Source organism: Somniosus microcephalus, chromosome 7 (assembly GCF_052327205.1).
Source record: "Somniosus microcephalus isolate GS21.2 chromosome 7, FLI_Smic_1.0, whole genome shotgun sequence".
Classification (NCBI taxonomy): Eukaryota; Metazoa; Chordata; class Chondrichthyes; order Squaliformes; family Somniosidae; genus Somniosus; species Somniosus microcephalus.
This window is the reverse complement of record NC_140993.1, coordinates 101246425-101265567: the sequence shown is the minus strand read 5'-3', so window position 1 is coordinate 101265567 and position 19143 is coordinate 101246425.

Here is a 19143-nt window from a genome sequence, read left to right as displayed (position 1 = left end):
GCCGTAGGGAGACGCATCACATGCCAAACGAATCGGTAGTGTTGGATTGTAGTGGGCCAATACTTCTTTTGAAGTGATTAGGCATTTACATTTCTGAAAGGCACGCTTACACCCATCGCTCCATTTCCATGCTACTCCAGTTTGTAGCAGGGCGTTCAGTGGGTGCAGAATTGTAGACAAATTTGGCAAGAACTTATGGTAGTAGTTCACCAACCCGAGGAACGACCTCAGTTGCGACACATTTTCCGGTGCTGGAGCTTTGACTACTGCCTCAATCCTGTCTGGGGACTTATGTAACCCCTCTTCATCAATCACGTAGCCACAATATGAGATTTGTTTTCTGAAAAACTCGCATTTGGGGCAGTTGGCTCATAGCCCATATTCTTGTAATCTAGTGAGCACCTGCTCCAGGTTGGCAAGGTGTTCACTGTCATTTTCGCCCGTAACCAGGATATCATCCAAATAACACTGGGTCCCCGGGATCCCTTGCAGGACTTCTTCCATCGCCCTCGGCCAAATAGCCGGAGCTGATGCTACCCCGAATACCAGTCGGTTGTACTGGTAAAGGCCTTTGTGAGTGTTTATCATGAGGTATTTTCTAGATGCTTCTTCTACCTCCATTTGTAGATACGCTTGGGCCAGATCAATCTTCGTAAAGCGTTTCCCTCCAGATAGTGAGGCAAAAATATCTTCTATCCGCAGAAGTGGATATTGTACTGTGTGAAGGACTGGGTTCACAGTTACCTTAAAGTTGTAGTGTATGTACCTTTAAGAGCCCCTGTGTGCTGTAATACCGGTAGTGACCACTCGGGTATATGAGCCTGTATAGCGTCTTGTATCTTTTAGTTCACCTCCAGACTTTGTTCAGTAAACACCTGTTAAACCAACTACTGCATTCCATGTCTCCATTAACACATGGATACAACAGTGGCGCCGAATTGGAAACAGACTTACCTGCAATTCGGCAGCACCTCAAGGAGATCGATTCCTCAGACAAAGGTCGAAGAAAAAAAAAGAAAAAAACTGTGGTTTCACCAGCTAGCCGGGCTGGTGGAAGGTACTGCACTAATCCTTCCTGGGCAGCGGGCTGGGGCTCAATCAGGTGGCTCTGCAGCGGGGCCGAGCAGCGAGTCGGAAGGCGGAGGCAAACAGAGATGGAGGGTGCAGCACTCGGGAGACGGCCGGCGCTGCAAAGCAGGTCGGCGTTCGAACCAAGCAGAGGGAGGGAAAAGTCCCAGAGAGTCCAGCGGGAACGAGTCTCCAACTATTAAAAATATCTGTGTAAATAAAAACAGCGGAGAACAGCGTTGTCAGCAGCGGCAGCGGCGGGAAAGCACGGGAGGTGCCATTTTTTCTCGGCAGGGAAGAAAGGAAAGCGCGGGAGGCGCCTTTTTTGATTTTCAGGATGCCTAAGACTGGCAATATTATTGCTTTCGATAGTGATGTAGAGGATTGGACCACATATGTGGAAAGAGTGGAGGTATATTGCACAGCGAATGAAGTAGAGGATGATAAAAAGGCATCGGTACTTCTAAATCTGATGGGCGCAAGGACATACGGGCTGTTACAAAACTTAATCACTCCAGCCAAACCGATGGACAAGAATTTTAAGGAGATTGTTGATACCCTACAGGAGCACTTAAACCCAACACCGCTGCTAATAGCGGAATGATTCAAATTCTTCAGGAGGAATCAGCACAAGAATGAAAGTAACGCTGATTACCTCACCAAATTAAGAAAGCTGTCAAAGCACTGTCAATTTGGGGCAGGACTGGCAGATTCTCTACGAGACAAATTCATCTGCAGTCTCCTAAGTGAAAGAACACAGAAAAGGCTACTTCCTGAGAAAGATTTGACACTGGACAAGGCTTTCAGTGTGGCTGTATCATACGAAGCAGCAGCAAGAGGAGCTGCAGAGATACAGCAAAAGCCACAGGACTTCGGCACCCATGAGATGACACGGGGTTTCGAGAGATGTTATTGCTGCGGCAGATCCACCCATGACCAGAGGGACTGCTGGTTCAAGGACAAAGCATGCAGACAATGCGGAAAGATGGGACACATTGCAGGTGTATGCCGATCTGGAAACAAAAAATCCACTGACAGAAAAAAAATCAATAAGGAAAAGTACAGAAAGGTACAAATGATGACAGACAGTAGCTCCGAAGACCAGAAGAGCGATAACGACTCCAGAAACAAGAGACTAAGCTGTCTCAAATTACATAATGTAATTGCCAAAGAAGATTACCAGACCATTTGGGTTACCCTCACGATAGCGGGGTCCCCAGTTAAAATGGAGCTAGATACAGGATCAGCTCTGACCGTCATAAGTCGACGGGATTACGAGCGGCTATTTCCGCATATACCTTTGAAAGACACATCCATTATCTTGAAGACATATACGGGGCAGAAAGTATACCCCAGAGGGAAAATAAGGGTGCCTGTTGTATACAACAGCAAGGAAATACAGAAGTTGTATTTATACGTTCTGCAAGATGGTGGTCCACCGCTGTTGGGACGTGAATGGATCAGGAAGATACGTTTAGACTGGCACTCCATTCAGGCACTGACGGTGACCAGTAAGAAAAAAAATGATGATGACGTCATACCTGAATGATTAAAAGACATCTTGGCCAACGCCAAAGAAGTGTTTCAACAGGAACTAGGAACCTTGAAAAGCGTCACCGCCTCAATAAAAGTAGAAGATGCGGCAATTCCCAAGTTTTTTAAGGCAAGGCCGGTGCCATACGCAATTCGTCCAGCAGTCGAGGCAGAGCTGGAGAATTTGGAAAAGGCAGGCGTGTTATCCAAGGTAGATTGGAGCGAGTGGGCAACACCCATCGTCCCGGTCATGAAGAAAACATTGAATAATGATAAATCTGAAGAACAGAGAAAAATTCACATCTGTGGGGGCTTCAAGGTGACTGTAAACCCGGTCCTTCACATGGTACAGTATCCTCTTCCGAGGATAGTAGATAGTTTCACCTCACTATCCGGAGGGAAACGTTTCACCAAAATTGATTTGGCACAGGCATATCTACAGATGGAGGTTGAGGAGGCCTCTAAAAAGTGTCTCACGATAAACACACACAAAGGCCTGTACCAGTACAATCGACTGGTTTTCGGAGTAGCATCAGCTCCAGCTATCTGGCAAAGAGCTATGGAGCAAGTCCTGCAAGGGATACCGGGGACTCAATGCTACCTAGACGACATCCTTGTAACAGGAGAAAACGACAACGAGCACCTTGCCAATTTGGATCAGGTGCTCACTAGGCTGAGGGAACAGGGCCTACGAGCAAATCGCCCCAAGTGCGAATTTTTTCAGAAACAAGTATCATATTGTGGCCATATAATTAACGAAGAATGGTTGCATAAGTCACCTGAAAAAATTGAAGCGGTCATAAAAGCCCCAGCACCTGAAAATGTCTCACAATTAAGGTCGTTCCTGGGATTGATAAATTACTATCATAAATTTTTACCGAACTTGTCAACTGTTCTGCACCCTCTTAATGCACTGCTACAAACGGGAGTAATTTGGAAATGGCGTGAAGACTTTAAATGTGCCTTCCATAAATGCAAAGGCTTGATCACGTCCAAGGAAGTGTTGGCTCATTACAACCCAGCACTGCCAATCAGACTGGCGTGCGATGCATCCCCTTACGGCGTAGGAGCGGTATTATCGCATAGATTCCCTGATGGCTCGGAGCGGCTGATAGCTTTTGCGTCACGCTCATTGAACTCAGCTGAGCGTAACTATGCCCAGATCGACAGGGAAGCACTCAGCCTGGTGTGGGGAGTGAAGAAATTCAACCATTACCTACACGGACAAAAATTTACCTTGTTGACTCACCATCAACCCCTCGTCTCCGTATTCAACCCTAAAAAAGGCGTTCCCATTATGACAGCGCAAAGGCTACAGAGGTGGTCCCTTTTCCTAGGGGCACACCAATATGACATAGAATACAAAGGATCAAAACTGCATGGGAATGCTGACGGTTTATCGCACCTACCGTTGCCAACGGTAGAAGAGGCACCTATAGTGGTCCCAGTGGAGATGTTCCACTCAACCATAGTGGAATGTCTACCAGTAACAAATTCTACCATTGAAAAGGAAACGAGAAATGACCCGACTCTCTCACGAGTCTACGATTTAACGGTGAAGGGATGGCCAGCACATGGCGAACCACTGTTGCCAGCATTCTCGCAAAGAAGAGAAAAGCTGTCAGTGTGCCGAGGAACCTTGATGTGTGGATCCAGAGTGGTGATTCCACCCAAACTCCAGGATAAAGTGCTAAAGGAGCTTCACGAGGGGCATCAGGATGGTGTGACTAGAGGTGAGGCAGGTACGGGGATCCAGGAGGTAGTGTTGGAGGAGCCGCAGCCCTTGCACTTGTCCAACAGGTTCGAGGCTCTTACTCCCTGTGAGGATGGGAACAGGGACTGCGGGGAGGATGAGCAACCTGGCCACAGCACCGTGGAACGGGGGGCCATTCAAGTGGGGGGAGTTAAAAGAAATGTTGTAGTGGTAGGGGATAGTATCGTTTGGGGGGATAGATAGAGTTCTTTGCAGCTGAGAGCGAGAGTCCCGAAGGCTGTGTTGCCTGCCCGGTGCCAGGGTTAAGGACATCTCCTCTGGACTGGAGAGAAACTTGGAGTGGGAGGGGGAGGATCCAGTTGTCGTGGTCCATGTTGGTACCAACGACATAGATAGGACAAGGAAGGAGGTTCTGCTGAGGGAGTTTGAGCAGCTAGGGGCCAAATTAAAAAGCAGAACCACAAGGGTAATAATCTCTGGATTATTACGTGAGCCACGAGCGAATTTGGCTAAGACAAATAAAATCAGAGAGTTAAATGCGTGGCTCAAAGACTGGTGTGGGAGAAATGGGTTTTGCTTCCTGGGACACTGGCACCAGTACTGGGGCAGGAGGGAGCTGTTCCGTTGGGATGGGCTTCACTTGGCCAGTGCTGGGACTAGAGTCCTGGCAGATCATATAACTAGGGCTGTAGAGAGGGCTTTAAACTAAGTAGTGGGGGGGAGGTTCCTAGAATCCAAATAATAAAAATGACAACAGAGAAGGTCATAGACTTAGGTAGCAGTGGGGAAATTGAAAACCAGAGCGTGTCAGGAAGGGGCAGAAGGTATGGAGTAAAAGGTAAAGTAATAAAAAGGGCAAAAGCAGGAACTAAGTGTCACAAAACATCTTTGAAAGTTCTCTATCTGAATGCACGTAGCATTCGTAACAAAATAGACGAGTTAATGGCACAAATAACTACATATGGGTATGATCTTGTGGCCATTACAGAAACATGGCTGCAGGGTGACAATGCCTGGGAATTAAACATACCAGGTTATTTAACGATCAGGAAGGACAGGCAGGAAGGAAGGGGAGGTGGGGTGGCTATGTTAATAAAGGAAGGAATCACTGTAATACAGATAAATGATATTGGGTCAAAAGATCAGGATAATGAAACAGTTTGGGTGGAGGTAAGGAATAATAAGGGGGAACAAACACAAGTGGGCGTAGTCTATAGGCCTCCGAACAGTGGCAACTCTGTTGGACGGAGTATCAATCAGGAAATAGTTGAGGCTTGTAATAAGGGAACATCTATAATTATGGGGGATTTTAACTCTCATATTAATTGGACAAATCAAATTGGGCAGGGCTGCCTTGAGGATCAGTTCATTGAGTGTATTAGGGATGGGTTTCTTGAGCAGTATGTAACTGAACCAACCAGGGGGCAAGCAACCTTAGATCTGGTCCTGTGTAACGAGACAGGATTAATTAAAAATGTCCTAGTAAAGGATCCCCTTGGAATGAGTGACCATAACATGGTTGAATTCCATATTCAATTAGAGGGTGAGAAGGTTGGATCTCAAACAAGCATGCTAAGCTTGAATAAAGGAGACTATGAAGGTATGAGAGCGGAATTGAGTAGAGTGGATTGGGAAAATAGATTAAAGGGTAAGACGATACATGATCAGTGGTGTACATTTAAGGAGTTATTTTACAACTTCCAAAATATATATATTCCACTGAGAAGAAAAGGGTGTAAAAGAAAAGACAGCCATCCATGGCAAAGTAAAGAAATTAAGGATAGTATTCGACTAAAAACAAGGGCATATAAGGTAGCCAAATCTAGTGGGAGGATAGAGGATTGGGAAAACTTTAAAAGACAGCAAAAAATAACAAAAAGATTGATTAAGAAAGGGAAGATAGATTATGAAAGTAAATTAGCAAAAAATATAAAAACAGATAGTAAGAGCTTTTATAGTTATATAAAAAGAAAAAGGGTGGCTAAAGGATGAGACCGAGGATGAGACCGGGAAATTAATGGTGGGAAATATGGAGATGGCAAAAACACTGAATGAATATTTTGTATCAGTCTTTACAGTAGAAGACACTAAGAATATCCCAACACTGGACAAACAGGGGGCTAATGGGGGGGAGGAGCTAAACATGATCAAGATCACTAAGGAAGTGGTACCCGGTAAAATAATGGGATTCAAGGCGGATAAATCACCTGGACCTGATGGCTTACATCCTAGGGTCTTGAGGGAAGTGGCGGTAGGGATTGTGGATGCATTGGTAATAATTTTCCAAAACTTCCTGGACTTGGCAAAGGTCCCGGCAGACTGGAAAACTGCTAATGTAACACCCTTATTTAAAAAGGGCAGTAGACAGAAGGCTGGAAACTATAGACCGGTTAGCCTAACATCTGTGGTAGGTAAAATTTTGGAGTCCATTATTAAGGAGACAGTAACAGGACATTTGGAAAATCATAATTTAATAGGACAAAGTCAGCATGGTTTTATGAAGGGGAAGTCATGTTTGACAAATTTGCTGGAGTTCTTTGAGGAAGTAACATATAGGGTGGATAAAGGGGAACCAGTGGACGTAGTGTATTTAGACTTCCAAAAGGCATTTGACAAGGTGCCACACAGAAGATTATTGCTTAAGATAAAAAATCAAGGGATTGGGGGTAATATTCTGGCATGGATAGAGGATTGGCTATCTAACAGAAGGCAGAGAGTTGGGAAAAATGGTTCATTCTCAGACTGACAATCAGTAACTAGTGGTGTTCCGCAGGGGTCCGTGCTGGGTCCCCAACTCTTTACAATCTATATTAACGATTTGGAGGAGGGGACCGAGTGTAACATATCAAAGTTTGCAGATGATACTAAGATGGGAGGGAAAGTAGTGAGTGATGAAGACATAAAAAACCTGCAAGGGGACATAGACAGGCTAAGTAAGTGGGCAGAGATTTGGCAGATGGAATACAATACTGGAAAGTGTGAGGTTATGCACTTTGGCAGGAAAAATCGTAGAGCAAGTTATTATCTTAATGGCAAGAAACTGGAAAGTACAAAGGGATCTGGGGGTCCTGGTGCACGAAACTCAAAAGGTTAGTATGCAGGTGCAGCAAGTGATTAAGTAGGCCAATGGAATGTTGGCTTTCATTGCTAGGGGGATAGAATATAAAAATAGGGAGGTATTGCTTCAGTTGTACAAGGTATTGGTGAGACCGCACCTGGAATACTGCGTGCAGTTTTGGTGTCCATACTTAGGAAAGGACATACTTGCTCTCGAGTCAGTACAAAGAAGGTTCACTCGGTTAATCCTGGGGATGAGGGGATGGACATATGAGGAGAGGTTGAGTAGATTGGGACTCTACTCATTGGAGTTCAGAAGAATGGAGGCGATCTTATTGAAACATATAAGATTGTGAAGGGTTTGGATCGGGTGGATGCGGGGAGGATGTTCCCGATGATGGGTGAAACTAGAACTAGGGGGCATAGTCTTAGAATAAGGGGCTGCTCTTTCAAAACTGAGATGAGGAGGAACTACTTCACTCAGAGGGTGGTAGGTCCATGGAATATGCTGCCCCAAAAAGCTGTAGAAGCTACATCATTACATAAATTTAAAACAGAAATAGACAGTTTCCTAGAAGTAAAGGGAATTAAGGGTTATGGGGAGCGAGCAGGAATTTGGACATGAGTCTAGGTTCGGATCGGTCATGGCCCTGTGGGTAGCGGAGTGGGCCCAGGGGCCGTGTAGCCTGATCCTGCTCCTATTTCGTGTGTCTAATTCTGTTAGATTCAGGAGATGGTTCTGTGATAGTGGATTGGCGGTTAGGATCAGATCAGCCATGATCTTATTGAATGGCGGAGCAGGCTCGAGGGGCCGATTGGCATACTCCTGCTCCTATTTCTTATATTCTTATGTTCTTATGAGTGAAAATGAAGAACCTAGCCAGACCGTTTGTGTGGTGGCCAGGTATCGATGGAGACATCGAAGAAATGACCAAGAGCTGTCTAGGATGCCAGAAGGTCCAAAAAGCCCCACCACAAGCCTCTCTACATCCATGGGAGTGGCCCTCATCTCCATGGCAAAGGGTACATATCGACTTTGCTGGTCCATTTATGGACTCAATGTTCTTAATCGCAGTTGATGCACACTCCAAGTGGCCAGAGGTAATAAAGATGTCCTCCACCACCACGGAAAAAACCACCACAGTATTAAGGACCATATTTGCCAGGAATGGGCTGCCTGAACAGATCTGTTCTGATAATGGACCGCAATTTGTGTCCGAAGAATTCATGAAGTTCTTAAAAAACAACGGGGTTAAGCACTACACGTCCGCCCCATACCATCCCGCCACCAATGTCCAGACCTTCAAGAAGGCCATAAAGGCCATGGGTAATGAAGACATAAATCTACAACATAAGGTAGATAACGTCTTGTTTGCGTACAGGAATGCAACACATGTGGTTACAAACCAAACTCCCGCCATGATGTTTTTCAATAGAAGACTAAAATGCCGGCTGGATTTGATCAAGCCAAACATCAGAAGGGACGTAGAGAACCGGCAATTTCAAGGCATGAATGAAAGGCCAACTAGAACCTTCCAGATAGGCCAACCAGTTTTGGCCCGGGACTACCGTACCGAGAAATGACAGCCTGGAACTATTTGCACACGACTAGGACCGCTGATGTATACCGTGGACATTGGAGAAAGCATAATAAGGCGCCATGCTGACCAGATCATAGAGTCATCCGAAAAGGGACAACCTACTCCACAACTCTATATGCCTAATGATGAAGCAGAGATACCCATAGTATCTACCTCCGATCCGGTGATACTGGAACCCGATGAACCCGACACTGGCATTCAAGCCGAATCGACCTTGCCAAAAGAACCTACTACACCACCGAAAACTACTACACCACCGAGGCGTTATCCGGACCGAGCCAGGAAGCCTCCAGAGAGACTGACTTATAATTGATTAACTGCAGCAAATGTGTAGATTATTGTTCTTGTAAACATGTTCATTAATGATTACTTAAAATGTTATGTACTAATTATCTAAAAGGGGAGGAATTGTAGTGTATGTACCTTTAAGAGACCCTGTGTACTGTAATACCGGTAGTGACCACTCGGGTATATAAGCCTGTATAGCGTCTTGTATCTTTTAGTTCACCTCCAGACTTTGTTCAGTAAACACCTGTTAAACCAACTCCTGCATTCCGTGTCTCCATTAACACACGGATACAACAAAAGACCCCACAGATGCGAACCTTCTTCGGCTCCCCAGGCGTGCTGCTCAATGATTTCTTCATTACAGGAACGATGGGTGTGGCCCACTCGCTCCAGTCCACCTTGGACAGCACACCCGAATGCTCCAGACTCTCCAGCTCTGCTTCGACGGCTGGGCGGATCGCATACGGTACCGGTCAGGCCTTAAAAAACTTTAGGTTTGCGTCATCTTCAATTTTTTTATCATTGCCGTTATGCCTTTTAGAGTCCCAAGTCCTTGCTGGAACACCTCTTTCGCGTCAGTTAGAATTTTTGACAGTCGTCCAGGTGTGACGTCGTCATCCTATTTGTCAGCCACAGTTAGCGCCTGAATGGAATGCCAATCCAATTGTATTTTTCCGATCCATTCACGTCCCAATAATGGTGGTCCTCCATGTTGTAGTATATATAGATACAGTTTCTGTGTTTCCTTGCCGTTGTATTTAACGGGCACCCTTATTGTTCCTCTGGGGTAGACTTTTTGCCCCGTATATGTCTTCAAGACAATGGACGTGTCCTTCAAGGGTATGTGTGAGAATAGCCGCTCGTAGTCTCGTCGATTCATGACTGTTAGGGCTGATCCTGTGTCCAATTCCATCTTTACTTGGGACCCTGCAATCATGAGGGTGACCCAAATGGTTCGGTGATCCTCCTTTGCGATCACTTTGTGTAATTTTAGACAACTTAGTCTCCTGCTCCCGGAGTCATTATCACTCTTCTGATCTTCTGAACTACTGTCCGTCATCTTTTGTGCTTTCTTGTACTTTTCCTTAGTAGTTCTTTTAGTGTTGGTTTTCTTTCCCGACCTGCAGACTCGTGCTATGTGTCCCATTTTTCCACATTGCCTGCATACTTTGTCCTTAAACCAGCAATCCTTCTGGTCATGGGTTGTTCTGCCGCAGCGATAGCACTTTTCTGCTCCATATGCCATTTCATTGGTGCTATATTCTTACGGTTTCTGTTGTATTTCCGCAGCTCCCCGTGCTGCTGCTTCGTAAGATACTGCAACGCTGAAAGCCTTTTCTAGCGTAAGGTCCTTTTCCGAAAGTAGTCGGTTCTGGGTTCCTTCACTCTGGAGCCCGCAGACAAACTTATCCCTTAAGGTATCTGCCAGTCCTGCTCCGAACTGGCAGTGTTTCGATAACTTGCGTAGTTCCGTAAGATAGTCAGCATTACTCTCGTCTTTGTGCTGGTTTCTTTTATGGAACTTGAATCTTTCTGCTATCAGCAGCGGTGTAGGGTTTAGATGTTCCTGTAAGATATTGACAATCTCTTCAAAGCTTTTGTCCATTGGTTTAGCTGGGGTAATTAAATTCCACAATAGGCCGTACGTTCTCGCGCCCATCAAATTCAATAATACCGATGCCTTCTTTTCATCGGCCACCTCATTTGCCTTGCAGTACACTTCAATTCTTTCCACATACGTGGTCCAGTCTTCTATTTCGTTGTCGAAAGCAGTGATGCTGCCACTCTTCGGCATCTTGGGTGGTTTAAAATGGCGCCTCCCGCGCTTTTCCTTCTTCCCCAATGGATTAAAATGGCGCCTCCCACACTTTTCCTTCTTCCCCCGCTGCTGCCAATGCTGCTCCTAGTGTTCTAAATAGTAATGGTGGCGCCCCACGGCTTTCTGCGCGTTTCTCTTCTGTTAATTAATTTTCTTCGTTTTATTCTTCTTCGACGCTGTCCACTGCGTGTCTCTTTTCCTTCCCCCTTTTTTAAATTTTCTTTAACGCTGCCCGGCTCTTGAGCACCGGCCGCGCCCTGTGCGCTCCACCCTCTCTCTCTCTTTTTCTTCCCGACGACGCTGCTCGGCCCTCTTGCAGAGCCGCTCAATCGAGCTCCAGCCCGCCGCAGTCCGGGAAGGGTCAGCGCACTACCTGCTACCAGCCCGATTTGCTGGAACACCTTGACTGGAGAACCAAGCCCAGCTCTCCACAGCTTCCCCTGCGATTCTCTGAACTCCGATGGATCACTGGGCGGTTGCCCATGGTCGACGCCCGTTGCTCTGGCTTCGACCTCCAAGAAGCTTCTTTTCAGGGATGGATCCCAGTGAGGTGATGCAGTACTGCAGGTGAGTTTGAACCTGCTCGTCGCCACTGTCGTGTCCGCGTATCAATAACACACGGACTGCAGGAGAACGGTAATAACAGGTGTTTACTGAACAGAGGGTATGCTGGAACTAACTGTACAAATTACTACACGGTGTTATATACATGTGTGGTCACTACTGGTACTGCAGTCTACAGGGGCTGTAAAAGATAGTTCCTCTCTTAAAGGTACATACATTACACTAGGATGCTGCAGGAAGTTAAGGTGGAAATCGTGGAGGTACTGGCCATCATTTTCCAATCCTCCTTGGATACAGGAGTGGTGCCAGAGGACTGGAGAATTGCAAATGTTACAGAGAGTAATGGTGAATGGTTGTTTTTCAGACTGGAGGAAGGTTCCCCAGGGTTCGGTACAAGGACCACTGCTTTTCTTGATCTATATTAATGACTTGGACGTGGGTATACAGGGCACAATTTCAAAATTTGCAAATGACACAAAACTTGGAAGTATAGTGAACAGTGAGGAGGATAGTGATAGACATCAAGGAGACATAGACAGGCTGGTGAAATGGACGGACACGTGGCAGATGAAATTTAACGCAGAAAATGTGAAGTGATACATTTTGCTAGGAAGAACGAGACGAGGCAATATAAACTAAAGGGTACAATCCTAAAGGGGGAGCATGAACAGAGAGTCCTGGGGGTATATGTGCCCAATCATTGAAGGTGGCAGGGTAGGTTGAGAATGTGGTTAAAAAAGCATATGGGATCCTGGGCTTCATAAATAGAGGTATAGAGTACAAAAGCAAGGTAGTTATGATGAACCTTTATAAAATACTGGTTCGGCCTCAACTGGAGTATTGTGTCCAATTCTGGGCACTGCACTGTAGGAAGGATGTGAAGGCCTTAGAGAGGGTGCAGAAAAGATTTATGAGACTGGTTCCAGGGATGAGGGACTTCAGTTATGTGGTAGACTGGAGACACTGGGGTTGTTCTCCTTAGAGCAGAGAAGTTTGAGAGAAGATTTGATAGAGGTGTTCAAAATCATGAGGGGTCTGGGCAGAGTAGATAGAGAGAAACTGTTCCCATTGGCGGAAGGGTCGAGAACCAGAGAACACAGATTTAAGGTGATTGGCAAAAGAACCAAAGGCAACATGCGGAAAAACATTTTTACGCAGCGAGTGGTTATGATCTGGAATGCACTGTCAGAAAGGGTGGTGGAGGCAGACTCAATCATAGCTTTCAAAAGGGAATTGGATAAGTACTTGAAGGAAAAAATTTTGCAGGGCTACGGAGAAAGGGCGGGAAGTGGGATGAGCTGAATTGTTCTTGCAGAGAGCCAGCACGGGCTCGGTGGGCCCAATGGCCTCCTTCTGTGCTGTAACCTTTCTATGATTCCATGATTCTATGGTTCAACTGCTCCATTAACACTGGTGATATGGCTGGCTCCTTTTTGAAAGGGCCTTCTGCTGGGTGTCCAAAGCGCTCGTCTGTTTCAGGCGAAACTAGGAACCCGATTACCATTTTTGATTTGAACTGATCGAAGCGTGCGCCATGCAGGCTCCAATCAGTTCTATGGGCGATGGAGCCAAAGAGGCTCCCCATGGGTAAGTGTCAATAAATACTCTGGGATGCTGTTGCCCCTGGACCCCCACCCTTCACGATCACGACCCACTCCCACAACTTGCCCTGCTGGCGGCCACCCCGGCCTGATGTTAAGGCCACAATCTGGCCAGCTGCACCAGGATGTGCATTTGACGCCCTGCAACTTGCCTGGTAAATGAGACCGGGCCCTCAAAATCGCAGGTGCCTCTTCACCGTTGTAACGGGACGCCAATCAGTCGCCCAAAATTCAAAATAATTCCCTAAGGCTTTATCCTTTTGGTTTATGACATTATCCGAATGTTCTTGTTAAGATTGCTATCATATCATCTCTTCCAGGTATCCATTATTCGCTATGGTGTGCATGTTCAATCCATTTTCTCCTCGGACTGCGTCTGATGGTGATAGAGGCAAGGTTGAAAGTGTGTTGTTAATTAATTCCTGTCTTCACTAACATTTGCATGGATTAGAGTGTAGATAATAATGTGGAGTCACTGCAATTGAATGCAAAGCAATGATATTCCTTGGGCAGTGTGTGCTTTATTCTTCATTAGCAAAATCAGAGAAAAATAATCAACAAACAGTTCGGTAATTCTTAGAACATAGTTATGACGTTGTTAGTTTCATTGCTTTTTGGTGGTTAATATAAGAACATAAGAGTTAGAAGCAGGAGTAGGCCATACGGCCCCTCGAGCCTGCTCCGCCATTCAATAAGCTCAAGGCTGATCTTTGACCTCAACTCCACTTTCCTGCCCTTTCCCCATATCCCTTGATTCCTCTGGAGTCCAAAATTCTATCTATCTCAGCCTTGACGGAATGACTGAGCATCCACAGCACTTTGGGGCAAAGAATTCCAAAGATTCACAACCCTCTGAGTGAAGAAATTGCTCCTCATCTCAGTCTTAAAAGGCCGGCCCCTTATCCTGAGACAATTCCCCCTAGTTCTAGACTCTCCAGCCAGGGGAAACAATCTGTCAGCATTTATCCTGTCAATCAATGTATTATACTCATCTGTACTATAGTATTATACAGGAAACTTTTGATTAACCGGCCCCTAAATAACCGGAACGCTCTATCCACCGGCAAAACTCAGGAGTCGGTTCAGGTAACATTTTTTACTTTTAGTTACTTTTTAAACTCCATTTGTTGCTGTGCAAGGGTGTAGCTGAAGCTGTTGCTAAGCTACAGAGATGCTTGCAACTTGTGCCGATTGTTTTGAAGCTGGGGTTTGTTGCTTTATACGGAGCTCTGAGCTCCGTATCTTTTACTATAGCGTTCGGTTATCCGGAATTGTTGATGAACCGGCAACACGTTGGTCCCGTCCGTGCTGGATACCAGAAAATTTCCTGTAGTCTGTTTTCAGCATTTGTTTTCCTGAATTTCAATTGATTAATATTGTTTTCTATTACTGTATGTTGAAACATTTTGGGTTTAAAAAAATCATATTGACTGCCTTGTATTTATTATTGATACTAAAGAGCTGAGCAAATTAGCACCTTTATTTGGATTTCAAGTACATAAAGAAAGTGTTGGATAATATTAATGTATTTAATAGCACACAATAGCTTTGAAACTTTTGAGATGGAACTACTGCCTTCATGTAAAATGTTTGAAAAATTGGTTTCCAATTTTATACAATCACGTCATACAATGATGCAATCCTCTTCTCCCTCCCAAAAGTTTCCAAACACTTTTCCATTAAAGTAACACCATTTGAAGGCAATACAGTTAATGAGCAATTGTCTAAAGCAACAATATCATTAAAGAAATTGCTGAGACCATAAAAGCTAATTTATGTTGTAAAACGTGCATAGCTTTCTCATTTTACTTATTCTACATAGTGATTATTGTTGATGTATGAGGTAAATATGCGCTCTGTGTGTCCTCTCACTTGCTTCATTTAACACCAGAAAAACTATTTTGGATATTCAATACGCAATGTTTGTGGCCATCCCAAACTCAGTTAGTTGCACTTTTGTGCCAATCTGATACGATAACGACAAGCTCTTGCATTCATAATTAGAGGAATAAATCCAAGGTATGAAAAAGGTACTGTTGGGAACTGACCTGAAAGAGACACTTTAATCACAGTAATGAATTAACACTACAGTTGCTAGGAAATAGCACTTTTGAGTACCTGACAGGAATAAAAACACAAAAAGAATGATGTGCATGGTCTAAAAGTATAACAGTAAGGTTAATTTGGTCTTAGCCACCCTCCAGTAGAAGGTGAACATAATAATTTTGCTCTGGAGAAAAGATACCATATGAATAACGTTGGCTGGAACTTTCACTTCAGAGTCGGGTTGGGTGCATGCAGGCCATGTAGCGGGTCGGGAACGCGATGTGCTGATCAGCCCGTTCCTCAGTGTGACTTTAACATAATGACCCCAATTAAGCCAGCCATGCGCGTTTCCTGGCCCTATTAAAGGATGCAGATCTGATGATGTGATCGCTGATTAATTTCCAGCACCCATATTTAAAGCAGCCTTGCACACAAGTCATTTGAAGGTTAGTAAAGGAGTGTGTAAGCATCAATGTAAAGGTTAGATTTATTTTGCAAACATAAAAAAATGAATACCCAAAGGCAGAGGGCTGCACCCTGGTTTACAGATGCCTCGCTGCATATTCTGGTGGAGGCAGTACGAGCATGCAGGGAGGTCCTCATCCCAGCAGATGGGCACAAGAGAGCTCCCCAAGAGACTAAAAGGGCCTGGCTCAAAATAGTGGAGGTCAGCAGCTGGGAGGTTGTGAGGAGGATCTGGATCCAGTGCAGGAAGAGATTCAATGATCTGAAGAGGTCAAGATAGGTAAGTGCAATGCCACACTCACCTTCATCCTGATGGTCATGTCACCACATCCCCATCACTCTGCCTTCCCAAGCCTACTCCTGCACATCATTCCTCACATCAATATACCTTGCAGGTCCACCCATCCCTCTCTCTCCATGTACATACTCACATCCCCATCTGACTAACCACCACTGACACTCACCCTCATCCGAATGCAATCATATCAAGTAACACCAAAGAAGGAGGCCATTTGGCAATGTCACACCACTCCCTCATAGTCACTCTCTACAGTTGTAACCCATACATTCCTTACAAGCATTCCATCACTCTCACGCAAACTTCTTTTCTTTTCCTCCTTGCAGGAGAAAAGAGCCTGCAACAACAGGAAGAGACAGAGAACCGGAGGTGGCCCTCCAGTCTTTAGTAATTTAACTGCAGCAGAGGAGGTGGCTCTGGAGGTGTCGAGAGTTGCAGAGCTGCTGGCGGTCGGAGAGCGAGAGAGGGGGACATCTCAGCAACCTGGTGACAAAATTACATCTCATACAGCCACATGGCATACAGCTGTCACTCACATGGGGACTGATGTCAGCAATGTTCATCATGTGCATAATGGTATTGTTACCCATTCGTAATATAACATTTCTAAATCATCTCTTTACTCTCTCACAGGTCCGTCAAGAGCAGCCACCTCGCCCCCACCCCCCACCCCACTGTCCAGCTGGAGGAGGAAGACGACTCCTCAGAGGAGCCTCCAGCCTCTGAGGGTACACCATCACCAGACTCAAGCGCACCCAGCACCAGCAGAGAGGCGCACACCTCGGTGGGTCCTATGCAGAATAGAGTAGTGTTGTCACCTGGTGTCTCACTTCACAAGTGAGCAAGGGCAGATAGTGTTGACAGGGACAGCAGTGGAGACTTCTCGCCAGAGGGTGCAGGACGCTCCAAGCTTTGCTCAGCTGCATGCAGATGCTGAGCCTCGAGGGCCATCGAAAAAGAGGGTGATTCTGGAGGGGCAGCAAGAAATGCAGGAGGCTCTGGCAGGTTTTGCAGCCGTGATGTCTGCAAATGTGCAGACAATAGAGGAGTCCATCTCCAACATGAGCACCACCATGTTGCAGGCGATGGCGATGATGTGGTCTTCCATGGAAAGGATGGCACCTGCATGGAGCAGCTAATGCGCCACTCACATGAGCACATGCTATCTGATGTAAGAAAACTACTCGGCACTTGGTCAGAGTATTAAACAAGGCTTTAATCGACTGTTTCACAACATGGAAGTCTAGTTATCCTTCACTAGTTCCTGTTTACAAAATGTCCCTGAGCAAGCTGGGCCCGTGCCTGAGTATTTATACTCTCCCTGGACAGCGCCACCAGCAGGCCGCCCAGTATATTTCATAAGTCATTTCTACATAAATGGCATGATTTATGTCACTATCTATGGAGAACAGATGCTAGAGGCTCATAGACCTCCTCTCTAGGAGGGGTCTAAAAGTAGACTTGGGCACTCACGGTTCCACTGCTGTGCAGCAGGGTGCTCTCCAGCTCCTTGCTAGCAGGGAAGTGCGGGTGGCCCATAAGGGGGATGATGGTGAGAGGGGACATGGAAGTGGGGACTCTTCTTAAAGCACTCACACTTCTCCCCCATTGCCTCCCCCTCAGTCAGAGCCCCACATGCTTCCTTGGATCCCGATGGCTGAGTCTGCCCTTGCACAGTTGCAGGAGGAGCAGTCTTTGGCGGGGCCCTCACAGGCTCCAAAACCCAAAGGACATCCACCAAAAGTGTCTAAGCAGTCACAGCAGGGAAGTGAGCAGCCTGTCTCTACCTCTGCTGAAGCTACAGGGGTTGCACCTCATAGAAGCACTCTGAAATGAAAAATGACACAATCTTAGATGCACAAGGGTGTATAAAGCAATGTTATCGTTAAGGTTCCGTTATTGTTATGAAACATATAAATGTCTTTATTTTCACTACATTCCAGTCTTGCCCATTTTTGCCTGCTACCTTGGAAGTGGCTTTTGTGACTTGGAGTGAATGTTGAGACATTAATTGACCTTGAGCTATGGGGCTTAGGGTGAAAGGAATGGGTTGGTCATTGTAGGGATGCTTTATGGTATTATGGGGGGTGGGGGTGGACTTAGCACAGCATATGGCAACCATATGTGTGGATTGGAGCAAGTTAAGCAAATCTGGCTATGATGAGGTCATCTCTGGCCTCCTGGGCAGCAATGTGCGCCACTGCTGGTGCCACCTCCGCCTCAGGTTTCTGCTCCTCCTCCTCTTCCTCATCTTCCAGCTGATGCTCCTCCTCCTCCTCTGAAGAGGCTGTGTGATATGCGCCTTGCTCCTCATGCAGCTCCAATCCTTGCTATTGCACTATGTTGTGCAATGTGCAGTAAACAACGACAATTCTGGAGACCCTAGCGTACTGAAGGGCTCCTTTAGATCTGTCAAGGCACCTGATGCACATCTTGAACATGCGTATTGTTTGCTCTGTGTCACATCTGGTGGACATGTGGCTGTCATTGTAACGTGCCTCAGCCTCATTAATTGGCCTCCTGAAGGGTGTCATGAGCCACATCTTTAGTGGATAGCCGTTGTCTCCAAGCAACCAGCCAGTAAGTGTGTTTGGAGTTGCGAGGAGCCGAGGGAGGGTGGATTGGCGCAGCATGAAAGAGTCATGACAGCTGCCAAGGAATCTGGCGCACACATGCAGGATCATCTTCCTATGGTTGCAGATGAGCTGTACATTGAGGGAGTGGAAGCCTTTGTGGTTCACAAACACTCCTGGGTGATATGGGGGTGCCATGATGGACACATGTGCGCAGTCGATGACATCCTGCACCTGTGGGAAGCCAGACAGAGCTGGAAAGCTGAGCACCTGCTCAGTAACACTGACTTCATCAGTGGCAAAGTTGACATAATTGGTTTCCTTGTTAAACATGGCATCGGTGACCTGGGTGATGCTGCAAATTTTTGCTGCAGACCCTGGAAGGAGCCTGAGGTAAAGAAGTTGAGGGCAGTGGTGATTTTGACAGCCACTGGTAAGGCATGTCCACCAGGTCCTCTGGGCTGCAGGTCTGATTCCAATAAGCTGCAAATGTCTGCGATGACCTGGCGCATTAGC